This window comes from Hemicordylus capensis, chromosome 4 (genome assembly GCF_027244095.1).
Source record: "Hemicordylus capensis ecotype Gifberg chromosome 4, rHemCap1.1.pri, whole genome shotgun sequence".
Classification (NCBI taxonomy): Eukaryota; Metazoa; Chordata; class Lepidosauria; order Squamata; family Cordylidae; genus Hemicordylus; species Hemicordylus capensis.
The window spans coordinates 114175453-114188499 of record NC_069660.1 but is presented as its reverse complement, the minus strand read 5'-3'; the positions used below and the strand labels follow the sequence as shown (position 1 = coordinate 114188499).

The 13047-nt window shown below is 43.5% G+C and overlaps 1 long non-coding RNA gene across 2 annotated transcripts in view; it reads left to right on the top strand.

Annotated features, from left to right (window-relative positions):
- LOC128325387 (uncharacterized) overlaps nt 1-3367 on the top strand; it is a 39188-nt gene extending 35821 nt beyond the window's left edge. For both annotated transcript variants that reach the window (XR_008307415.1, XR_008307414.1), the window contains exon 4: nt 2930-3367. This is a non-coding gene — a long non-coding RNA (uncharacterized LOC128325387). The remainder of the gene's footprint in view (nt 1-2929) is intronic.
- The last annotated feature ends 9680 nt before the right edge of the window (nt 3368-13047 follow it).

The window sequence follows — 13047 nt, the reverse complement described above, 5'->3', positions numbered from 1 at the left end:
ATACATGGCAAACACACATACATATGTAATTCAGATCTGATACTTGGAACATATGTTTTGCTAAATTCCATTGAAAGCCCACTATTTCAACAGAGGTGATGGCTGCTTATATTTTTCTGGACTACATCCCACTGTTTTCTGGATTATATCCCATGTAAACCACCACTGCAAAAACCAAACATCAAAAGTATCTGTAATTTTATCACTAGTTCTATTTTTCATAAGATAAAGAGTTTTTGATGAGGTACCTTACTCTGAGACAATGGCTATAAATATGAATAACGATAACTTAGTAAAACATTTATATGGTAATAAATCTCTTGTGTATATGAATGCACTCAAAGCTCATTGAATCCATCAGTTTGCTTGTGGGATAAATATTATTTAACTTTTCCCCAATTTTTATTTATAATACAGACCTCCATGAACATAAACATCAAAGTTATGGGGTTATAGCCTCCTTCCTTGAGCACGCCTTTCATTTACACGAAGGATAAATATAGATTGCATTTTTCATACATTCTACAGTGTACTGTGTGTAGGGGTGTGAGTATAGTTTCAGCAGATGTAATAAATAAGATGCTCTATTCTGAGAGTATCGACCTGCTTCTGCTGCATCAGAGGGCTTTGGGAGAGTAGGAGGGCACATTGGGAGAAGTGCCTGCTGGCTCTATGGCACCAAAACACACACATAAGGGAAATTACAGGCAGTCCAGCAGCTACATGTGTGAAGCTGCTGTTTACACACATGCTTCAACAGACAGGATGTCAGCCACTATACAAGTGGAGGTATAAAACATATTCCATTCTTTGCACATAGGTGATAATAATGACTAAAATAATATTCATCTCTCTGCCTCAAATGAAATAGTTCTAGCAACTGTACTCACTGTGGATGCCACTGTGTAAATATGTGTTGGGGGGTTAGTGTGGTGCTAAGGTTAGTGTAATCTGATAATGGATTCTGCTGTCAATGAAGGTAAAAAGATCTGTGGATTGCCAATCACACTTACATGTCACAGGTAATATAGGGAACTAGCCGACCCCACACAGAGCATCTGTGCGCTCTTTGGGGCCGGCGGTTACCTCTTTCCCCCACACCTTCTGCCCCAGTCTCCGCTTCTGGGCCCAGCCGCCTCTCCTCCCCCCCTTCTCCCCCCCCACTTTCTCCCCCGGGCCTAGCCTCTGCAGCCAGGCCCGCCTCTGGCCTCCGCGGCCGGGCCCACCACCACCAGGTCGACCAATCCTCCTGGGTGCACCTCAGCTAATCAGGCGCATCCACCGCCCAGCCAATCAGCTGGGCTCTAGGACACACATTCCAAGGCACACCCAGGAGAATTAATATAATAGATTGTATCTGTGTGAGTGTTGAGTCACAATGGAATAAAACATGCATGTCCTACAAGCACTAGTTCTGTCATTTACATAAACATGCTATCCAATCCAAGGTGGGGGCAGGGTGCGGGGTAGAGGATGAAGTTGAATTAAAGGGATTAATCGCATATAATTCATTTCCAATAAAGCGTGAAAAATTTATCTCAGCATTAACATGTTAAATTGTAAGCTCACACTCAGTGTTGCAAAGAATTGTTGTAAGCTGAGAGTTGATTGTTGGATATTACTGGAAGTCTCTGAATTATCTTTTACCCTCTTTTTACTCATATCTCATTTTACCCCCTGTTAAACTGAAGCACCTGATCCATATACATAGTGGATTTTATACAGATAAGTCATGATAGAGTCTGGTTCCCAGCTGGCAGCAGTCATTCTGGGACCTGGGTAAGGGTGTTTTTCAAAATACTATTTTTAAAACATTGTTTTAGCACTCAGATACTTTGTGAAGGAGATACATCATTAAAGCTTCTAGTCCAAAGACAGTAAGATTTCTAAGCCTATCCACACAACAGGCAAAAGTAGTTCCAAAATACTTGAAAACCAAACGTTGCCACATCCCAGCCACATATATGCATATGGGATCAGCCTGCTGTGATGACTTTGTTCCTAGGAAGCTGTCCAGTCGTTCTGCTCCCTGATACTGGCTCAACATTTCTGCCATATGTTAACTGTGAGAGCCCTACAATTTTCTGGAATGACATCCCAGGAGCTATCAAAGAGGTTAATGAGTAGTCAACAAGGAGCAATGTAGAGCTCTCAAACAGCAGAATCACCAAAATAACCTCTATCAGGAGGGTGATTGTAAAATGCCTGAAAGTACCTTGGCAAGCCTGAGAGTAAAATTGCGGCATAATGTGGCCACAGCTGGGCCCAAATGACCCTTCATCCTTCTTTTTGTCAGAGTGGTTTCTAAGCAGCTCTGTTTCATTTGGCAGCATTTTCCTCCTGTCGTGAACTCTCTCAGGTAGACTGGTGTCTCTGCAATCTTTTGTTACTCACTGCCTACTATGCTTGATAGTTTTCAGCTGCTTGCCTGAGGAAGACATTGATGTGGTTATGACAGTGCTCAGAGAGTTCTGTTTGAGAAACCAGCCTCTGAGCTCAGGGCGTTTGCACAGAAAGTAATTTCCCCTGGGGGCAGTCACTTCACTTCAGATGAAATACGTTCGGTGGTCTAACAAAACCCAATGGTGCCAATTTTTCGCTAAATAAGTTGGTGCTTTCAAGGGTGCCCAATTCATGTTTTAAATAACGCTCCCATAATGTCAACATTGTTCTCTACCACAGTGAGTGATGTCCTGGCAAGATTCATGCTCCAGTCATTACAAAAAGGCTGATTTGGATTTCTTTTACATATAATGAGCACTGCATTCCTTCTGATGTGGTAATTGGATTGCTCTGTTTTTCATAAGTGCTATCTATGCTACGGTGTTACATAGCCTGGATTTCTAGCTTGGACTAATAACCTGACCCATGGACAACATTTTGCTTATCATTGGAACATTGTATCATTGTAACATTGTTTCCAATCCAGAAATCATCCAAGCCTACTGTACGCGGAGGTGGAGCTGTCTGGATCATTTCCATAGCTGTAAGAACACAAGAAGCATCTTGCTGCAGCAGATCAAGGGACATCCAATCCAGTGGACAGTTTCCAACAATGGAAAGCCAGATGCTGCTGGCAAACCAATAAGTGGATTCTGGAGGTCTAGCAGACCACTGTTTGTCTGAGCATCTTGTACTCAGAGATAAACTGCTTCTACTCATGTACTTTTTGTTCAATTAATAGGTCCATTGTGGCCATTTCATAGCATCATAGAATTTTGAAATCTTCTGATCCAACCCCTTGTTAGTGCAGAAAACTTGAAAGACCTATCCACTATGAAGCTCTCAAAAGCCAATTAAGCTAGAATCCAGCATCACATCTTATGGAAATTAATTTGATATATTAAATCTGTTTTCTTTTGGTTTTCCCAGCTCTGTTGCCAATTGATTGGGTGACTGCTTTCTAGTTTTAAAAGAAAGGGGGGAAACATGACACCATTCACTATTTTATAAAGTCTTTATCATGTCCTCCTCTTTTTTTACACAATTCATGGTTGTATAGAACTTGATCATGCTCCCCCTTTAGTCATCCTAAAAAAAAAAAAAAATTAAGCCCTACACTTTTTGGTTTTGTCTTTTCTTGTAATGAAGGTCACTTTGGCTTTTTCTGTATTTTTTCCCCATCTGTACGAAGGGACAACAAAAATAGGACACAAAGACTGAAGAGCACATTTAGATCTTTTTTTCTTTCCCCCATATAACTGCATAATTACATAATTCACAATTAGGGGTAATATTCGCCTTCCATCCTTGAGTCCCAATGACCCTGACTGTGGGGTCACAATACTTTACTGAGAAAAGAACATTTCCTCAACACTTCTGCAACAAGATTTTCTTTAACAATAATGCGAATATGAAGTCTATGGACCTAGAAGAAAAGGACAACAATGAAGTGAATCTGTCGAATCAATGGTTCTTTTAGGTCTAAAATGCTAAGATTCTGTCAGTCCAGCTTCACATTCTTTACATAAGAACATAAGAATAGCCCTGCTGGATCAGACCCAAGGCCTATCTAGTCCAGGATCCTGTTTCACACAGTGGCCTATCAGAAGTTCTGAGAAGCCCACAGTCAAGCGGTGAGGGCATGCCCTCTCTTCCGCTGTTGCTTCCCTGCAACTGGTATTTAGATACATATTGCCTCCTAGACTAGAGGTGGCCTAAAGCCACCAAACTAGTAGCTATTGATAGACCTGTCCTCCATGAATTTGTCAAAGCCCTGTTTAAAGCCATCCAAGCTAGTGGTCATCACCACATCCCTTTATTACAACAGAAAGCAATGATCACCATTCATATAGACTCACACACTTCCTTGTGTACGAACCTCAGCATTTCCCCACTGTAATGACATTTTCGTTATGACATTATGGTCTTCACTTTTAATGCACATAACTGTAATTAATTGAAAACTGTGCTTACTGCAGTAACTATAATTAATTCAGATAAGTAGAAGCTGTATTTACTGTCTGGATTACTGTCTGTGTTACCCTTATTAGCCACAGATTTCTCTACAGTGTTTGGGAAGCTACAGTGTGTATAGTTAGATTTCATTAAGAAAGAAAACAACTGAAGATGCAGCTTCCCCTGACTACAACTATATTATGAAGCAAACTTGCCATCTACTGGGAGGACAGGTGCTTATCAGGCTTTTGACTCAGACACAATGCCCGTCAATGGGCAGCATGAGTTATAGCCAGTGGTGTTGAAAAAAATGTCATGTCAACTTCCCAGGGCAGCTGTAGATCTCAGACTAACTGGCACTGGGTCAAGAGCAGTACTAAAATAATTGTAAAACGGAAGCTGGTATAAATTACAGTAAATGGCCACATGTTAAAATAAGTACCTAATCAATATTAATTCCTTTGCTATCTGTTAAGTGGCATTAATCACCATGAACTCCTTTGGTAGTAATATAGATACCGCAATTGACTTTCCGCCGTAATTAAGGATTAATTACTTCATCTAGACCATTGTGCTAAACTCCTGTGTGGTTCACATGGACAATGAAACAGTAACATTAAGGAAGGAAGAAATCAAATAGTAGCTCATACTTATGTATCTTTGTTATCATCTTTTTTGTATTTAGTCTGATTGGAGAAACTAACTTTCTGAAGAAAATTTCTCTGTCCAAAAATGCATATATGCAGCTGGCAGAACATATTATGCCTTGTCAAAAACTCCTTTTGATTCCCCTGCCTGTGCATCTTGGAAGCAGCTTTTGATATGTTGTAGAGGCAGCACTGTTTAAATAAAGAAACTCCACTGCATGTGTGAAGCTTGCCACAATCATCAGTAGGTTGGAGGAACTATGAGTGGGTTAAGGATGCACCAAAAACCAAGCATCCAGTTCCTGGAGTTTGGCAGCAAGCCCAACTTCTGTAGGGTTCACCTGATATGCCAACATTGGTCATGTCATCTGAATAAGGGTGTAGCAAGATTGGAGTGGACCTGGGACAAAAAGTGAAGCTGGGTCCTTGCCCCACCACTTTCTCTCCAGAGAGACACAAGGGGGAGAATAACGAGCAAGGTGTCACCTAGTCAGTGGCCCTTTCTCCCTCAGAGGCCCAGGGACATTTGTCCTCCCTTGTCCAATTACAGCTATGCCTCTGCATCTGAACCCAGCAATATCAGCATATTCAGCCCTACTAGGGGTTCCAGACCTGACAGCTGTAGGCTGAATATGCTGCAACTGGCAGGTTTGGATGACATAACCAAAGTTGGCATATCACAGCCCCTACTGGAAGTCAGGCTCTCTGCTGAACTCTGGGAACCAGAGGCTTGGCTTTGGACACGTTGTCTGAACACACACTTAATATTGGAATATTGATCTTTATGGTACAAAGGTAAGGAGTATCAGTCTTTTTCTTTCCTATGTTACAGTAGGTGTGAGTGTAGGAAATAAAAAGGCATGCCTTTGAACTGGATACAACTTAGGAAAATATTTGCTGTCCACCCAATAATCCATCCATTAATCTACCTTATATGTAAAACTGTTTTGAACATAATGTTAAGGCCACCTATTATGACCACACAGAGGCCACCTTCAGACATAATGCCAAACCGGAGACAACTGTGCCAGAGGTTCAATTTTGTGGCTGTCCGAATGTGTGAAACCATGGTTTCATAACCCAACTGACCCAAGGTTTTGACCCTAAACCATAATCTGAACCTTTGGTTTGTATTGCGTTTTGCTGCTAGAACCTCAGGTTTGAAGGCAGCATTGTGTCATCCGAATTCTTCTGCCATCATAACCAGGTTTTGTGCTGTGGCTAAACCCGAAACCATAGAGAGGGTGGCTCAGACCAGCCCACAAACATCTCAGCTCTATGCCTGCCATGCCAACTCTTACTCTTCTTACTGGCCAACTCTCCAAACAGTTGCCCTGCCATCCACAGTCTCCGCACTCCTCCTGCCATTGCCCGGCAACAGGGATGTTGCGTTGCTGCATTCCAAGCTTCAATGCATGTAAAGGAAGAGAATCACATTGGGGAAACTCTGCTTTCCACTGTGTCTCATGGTCCCCCCTTTGACAATCTGCACAAAAAGGATGGAATGACAAGGGCAATAAAGGTCTGCAGAAGTATGTGCACAAACCCATGGAGCCCCGGTGACATGAGGAACTGGGCAACTCGGTTGTTTCCCGATCACACATACCGGAGAGTGATACCATGTTGCTTGGCAGAAATACCAATGTGCTGACCTAGTGCAGAAACCAGCAGATACCCTGACCATGGAAACCTTCCTACTGTCCAGTTATATACGAAAGAGACAACATGTATCCCCACAAATCTCCTGTCTGTATCTGTCCATTTGCTTGTGTTACTTGGGCAACCTCAAAAACATACTTTGCCTGGTATTCAGCACCTTTAATTGCAGTTTCTTACAAGACATTTTGACAGCTTCCATCTGGGGAAGGGGAGGGGGCACATCAGCAAGGAACCCTTTCATTAATAGCATGCCTGATCAAGTGTGCTATTAATAAAAGGTGCATTAATTAAGTGTGGCTGCCCAGCATGTGTGTGTGTATATCCAAATGTTCAGCCTTGGATCCCTGGCTTGGAGTTGCCCCAGACTGGTGTGGCACCATTGCACTGGCAAAGGAAAGTCTACCCTCAAAGGAATAAGCCAAAGTGTGGGTTAAAAAATAGTCCCTAGAATTCTTAAATGGTTATGCTCTACAATATAACAAGTTGTACAACTTGTTCTGTTGTACAAGTTTGGAGGTGGAGGGGGGCCAGCCCCTTTCCCCTTGGGTGAAAACATGCAGTCTTGGTCATACATCATGAGAAGAACCATCGTGGTGATACCTGGATGGTGGTTTGCAGGGACAGGCTCGAAAGCCCAGTGTGACAATAAAATGTGCAATAAATGTATGTTCCCTTCTCCCAAGTACCGGTTTCTTCATGAGAGAGACAAGCCATAGAGACACGCATGCAGGTTGGAGGGCTATTTATGCCCAGCCTGGTTGCTAGATCCCTGCAGGCCCAGTGGAAGGGTACCTGGACAAAACCTTTCCCAGTCCTGGCAGCTGTACAATGCAGGAGCCCAAGCTCTTCTTCTGACAGTCTGGTCTCCCCACAACACATACCCATGTGGTTTTCTTGCCCTGCATGGCCAACTGGCTTCCCAGGGATTGCTCTAATCTGCAGGTGCCCTGCCATGGGAAGTCCTGGGGAACCAATTTATATATGCCACAGTGCCGGTCCCAGCCTGGGACATCTCAATGTGGTCTATGATTTATCCCCAGTGTCTCCTTACTCTGCCCACCTAATACTGCCTGGACACACAGAGTGGCCTGAAATCCTTAGGAGACCTGAAGGGTTGAGTGGAGATGGAAAGGTATGGAGTATAAGTTGTATTATTAACTGGAGATACGGGGGGGGGGGACACAGCAGGGCCCCTTAGAGTTGAATGGTGTACCTCATGAGAATGCAGTCCAGTGGAGACCTGATACTCATGGAGCCTTTGGTCCACCCCAGTGGACCAGTCCTCTCATGAGAGGGCCAATGCCTGGCCAGCAAGCCAACACGGGTGTAAGTGTGTTGGGGCTTCCTGGACTGCTTGGCCTGGGTCTACCATTCCAAGAGCATCCTTTGTCGCAGTAGTGGGGTGGTCAGTGCCACAAAACCGAACATGCCCAGTTCAGTTTGATTCCAGTTCGGACTCAGACCAAACCGGGCAAACCGGTTTTGTGTACACCCCAACAGTGGACCAAATCCCAGGATCCTTTGCCTGCCCTCATATACATGTTCCCTCCTAAGAAGTCGGCATGACCCCTTCCAGGAGTAACAGGAAACTAGTGCCTCTCTTCATCCCTCAATACTAGTAGTTGTGTTTGTGCGAGATTGTATGGTTGCAGGGCCATTGCAAGGGCAGCGGTGCAAGTCGTTTAAGGAATGGGTTTAAATGCCCTTTCCCTGCAGAAGGCAGCCAATCGATGCTAAAAAACATGATCGCATTGGGCATGCCCCCTCGAAGATCATGGGCAATGGTTGCCACTTTACTGATGTCCTGACACCTTAATGATATGATGACACATCTGGCAGTGTGAACACTACAAAGCTTACTGGGGTGCGGCCTCAGCGGACCGGGAAGCCCTAGAGTCTCCTCTGCCCATAAGCCAGAGGCTGCAACATTGCGTCCCAATGATCGTATGTGGGATGTTTCTCAGGCTCACAGATTAACCAAAGCTTTGTCTATTCGAGGTTTCATGCTATGCCTGAAGGTGGCCAGAGTTGACTGGGGGCCTAAACGGTGCTGAGCATCCACTAGAGTGATGCCTTCTTCTTTCAGCCTCTCCAAAAGCACACACTGCTATTTTTCAAAGGTTGTTTTAGCAAAGTTATACACCTGGAGAGGTTTGCACATTTCTCTTTGCAGTTTTGTCAAAATACTTGTTTCTTTGCTATATTTTGTTCTTTATCAAAATAAGTGCGCACACACACAAAAATGTGATGACAGTAAAGTTAAAGTTAGGTGTATTGTTTCCTTTATACCCCTTCCAAAATACCAGAGAGATCAAAACAAAGTTCCTTCAACTCACTGATAATGGTTATCGCAAGATTCACACAAGCAGTAGTGCTTCTGGAGTTAAGCAGTGGCTTCTGTGCAATACATCAGAACTGCTTTCAAAATGCAGGGTGGGGGCAGCATCACAGCAAAGTATGCTCTGCTGGCTGCATATATGTGCATGTATTTCCAATCCCACATCACAATGCAGAGTGATGGCAAAATGGTTCTACTTTTGTGCAAACATATGTTCATAGTAATCTATAAACCCTGGAGAGAATCTATCTGTGTGGCTTGTTTTAAGGTTTGAGATAGGTAGGTGAGAAACAAGGGCATAGAGGGGGTCAGAGAGTGTGCCCACCCAGTGCCAGTAGGCTGGTGGGCAGAAAATAGGCTTGTGATTTGTTTTAAGGTTTGAGATGGTGGGGTAACAAAATGGGCAGAGAGGGCTGGAGGCTTTTATCTTTAAAAAACTGAAAAAAACTATTAGGGTGGGGGGATTTTGGAAAAAAAACATTTAAAAACAACAACTACTACTAGGCTAGGTTACCCTTGTTGGAAGGAAAGGACTTTGCGCTGTCTCTTTGCCTCAGACAGTGGAGGACAGACTAGTAAGTCAGAGGGCTAGAAGGTCAAAGACATTTGGTCATCACTTCCTGCTGCTCTGATGCTATCCCTTTGAAATGTAGATTGCTAATCTTAGGGGATTCAACTTCCTTCCTCCTTCTCTCTCTTCCTACCTGGCTGTTGACCTTGCAACATGGCAAGTCTCTTGCCCTGCACCATATGTGCAGAGAAGATGGTGAATCCATCTGCATCCATTTAGATAGATAGATTAGAGATCCTAAATCCTCACTTTCCTATCTAGAATGGAGTTCCTTAATAAATACCTTTTATATTGATTTGAAACAAGCAATTGGCTCCAAGTTACTTTACTCTTAGCACACATGCATGCATAACTAAATCCGCTGTGTTTGTGCCTCTGTGCACTCTGCTATATTGAAAAAGGGATTCTCTCACCACAGAGAATTTCCAACAGGTTATGGGCTCCAGCCAGTTATGGGAGCAGTATTTTGAGCTGCGTGTGCTGCAACTAGAGAGTTAGGTTTGTTCCAGGAGATCCATTGAGATCTAGCGTGGACACTTTGAATTGCTAATCTACAGCAACTGCCTTTTGGAGCCGGTGAGCATGGCTGCATACCTGGAGGGAAAACTCAGGCTTACCATCCTGGAAGCGGATAATTACTTGGAATGGAAGACTCGACTGAGGATTGCACTGAAAGCAGAGGGACTCCACCAAGTTACTCAGGGAGACCCCCCGCCAGATGGAACCTCGGATGCTGAGAAAAAGGAGAAGGAACTCTGGCTAATTAAGGACCGAAAATCACAAGCGATGATTGCAGCTTCCGTGAGTAAAACTTTCCTTTATGCTATTTGTGATCTTGGAACCTCAAAGGAGATGCTAAACAAGCTAGATTCTATGCATATGAGGAAAGGATGGGCATACACGTTTAATTTACGCCGAAAATTGCAAGATCTTCAGTATAAAGATGGGGACTGTTTCTCTACTTTTATTGGGACTTTGGAAGATTTCTTTTTTCAATTTAGACAAGCAGGAGAGGAATTTACAGAGAGTCAAAAGCTGGAGACTCTGTTCTTGAGCTTGCCTGCTTCCTATAGCACTATAATTGGGCAATTGGAAACCCACACCAATCTAAACTTTGAAAAGGCTGTAGAAACATTGTCTTCGGAGGCTAACCGAAGAAACCTTTTAAACTCACGCTATGAAAGTGAACTGGCTAGCAACTTTGCTCTTAAAGCAACAATTGATCATTCCAGACGTAACCCGAGATGGGGAGGGAATGCTGGAGGAAATGCTGCAAGAGGGAACCGCATGGGCACCTCACATTTGCATACAAAGAGAGCAGATTACACCAGAGAAACTCAGCCCAGAGAGAGAGGTCACATGACCGCCAGTGCTGAAATGAGGTCAGCTGGAAACAAAGCCTTCAGGTGTTTCCTATGTAACGAATTTGGCCACCGGGTGGCGCATTGTCCCAAGAATCAGACCAGGAGGTCTGGGAATATCAGTCAAACAAAGGAGAATGAAAATAGAGATTCCAAGTATACAGACAGACATTTCAACAAGAACTATAGTGTTAATTTAATGAAAAATAATGAAAAGCTGATTTTAGATTCTGGGTCATCTGTCCATATTTCTAAAAATCTAAGTTTCTATACTGAACTGTTTGATATTCCTGAAGAGACCGTTTATTTGGGCAATAATACTACAATTAAAGCAAAGAAAAAGGGCGAAGGAATTTTATATTGCAAATTGCTGGATGGATCTGTTAAACCATTTTTTCTGAGAGATGTTTTGTATATCCCTGAATTCTCAAGCTCCTTGATTTCAATATCCAAGCTAGAGCAACAAGGCTGTGAATTGTATATTAAAAATGGACAATGTGTTGTTACCCAGAATGGAAAAGTTTGCCTTGTGGGCTCGGAATTTCAAGGTCTTTATCATGTGGAAGAGCAATTTACAGACAGAGAAAGACCAGCCCAGTCCAGACCTGAGGCATACCAGCCTAATGTAATGAACCTAGCCAAGTTGTGTCAGCATGGAAACTGCTTACAATTATGGCACAGAAGACTAGGACACAGAAGTTTTGAATCAATTCAAAACATGAAGGAACAGGGATTAGCTAATGGCATTGATTTTGTACCATGTGACACTGTAACTAACTGTGTTTCTTGTCTCGAGTTCAAAGCAGTAAACAAGCCATTCCCAAAGCAGAGTGAAAGGAAGACGAAAGGACCCTTGGATCTGATCCACAGTGACATATCTGGACCACTACCAGCAACCATAGGTAATCATAAATATTTTCTAACTATAACAGATGATTTCTCACGATACACGTGTGTTTATTTACTGAAGGAAAAATCAGAGATGCTGGAGAAATTAAAACAATATGTGGCGATGGCAAGCAACAAATTTGGCTCGAAGCCAAAGATCCTGCGCACAGACAATGGAGGAGAATACATGTCCAATGCTACACAGCAGTTCTTGAGAGAACATGGAATTGTGCATCAAACTACGGTGCCTTACTGCCCGCCCCAAAATGGAATCGCAGAAAGAATGAACAGAACTCTACTGGACATGGTAAGATGCATGCTTGCTGACGCACACCTCCCACAGAAATTCTGGGGAGAAGGCATCATGACTGCTACATACATACACAACAGAATGAACACAAAACCTATTGAAACAACACCTTATGAACTTTGGCATGGTCATAAGCCGTCCATGACGCATCTGCGTGTCTTTGGAAGCACGGCTTACTCATACATCCCAAAGGAAAAAAGGACTAAGTTAGGGCCTAGGGCCACAAAAGGGATTTTTGTAGGCTACGCAGCACAATCCAAAGCCTACAGAATTCTGGATCCTGACACCAACAGGATAACCATAAGCAGAGCAGTGTGTTTTGAAGAGGATGAAAGAGCTACACCTTCAGAGGGGGCCTACACTGAAGCAAGCAACCAGACCAAGCACCCTGATGACTGGATTATGCTTCCTGATCTCAGAGGAACTGAGGAGGAGGAGGAGACAGCAGATCCAGATCCAACCACACTTGACACAGAGACCCCCAGCGATCCACCAGACGCACCTGAGGTGATAGAAGAGACTACAGAGGGTGAGGTGAGGCGATCAACGCGCTCAAACAGAGGTGTTCCAGCTCCGAGGCTGTCCTACCTCGCAAGAACAGCGGAACAACCAGAACCTTCATCATGGGAGGAAATATCCCAGCTACCACAACCAGAAGCCCAGAAGTGGAAACAGGCTGCAATTGAAGAGCTTGAGGCTCTACAGAAAAACAAAACCTGGACTCTTACTAAGTTACCACAAGGAAGAAAAGTTATTGGCTGCAAATGGGTTTTCAAACTCAAACATGATGCTGATGGTGAGATTCAGCGCTACAAAGCCAGATTAGTAGCAAAAGGATATTCACAAAAATATGGAGAAGATTATGATGAAACCTT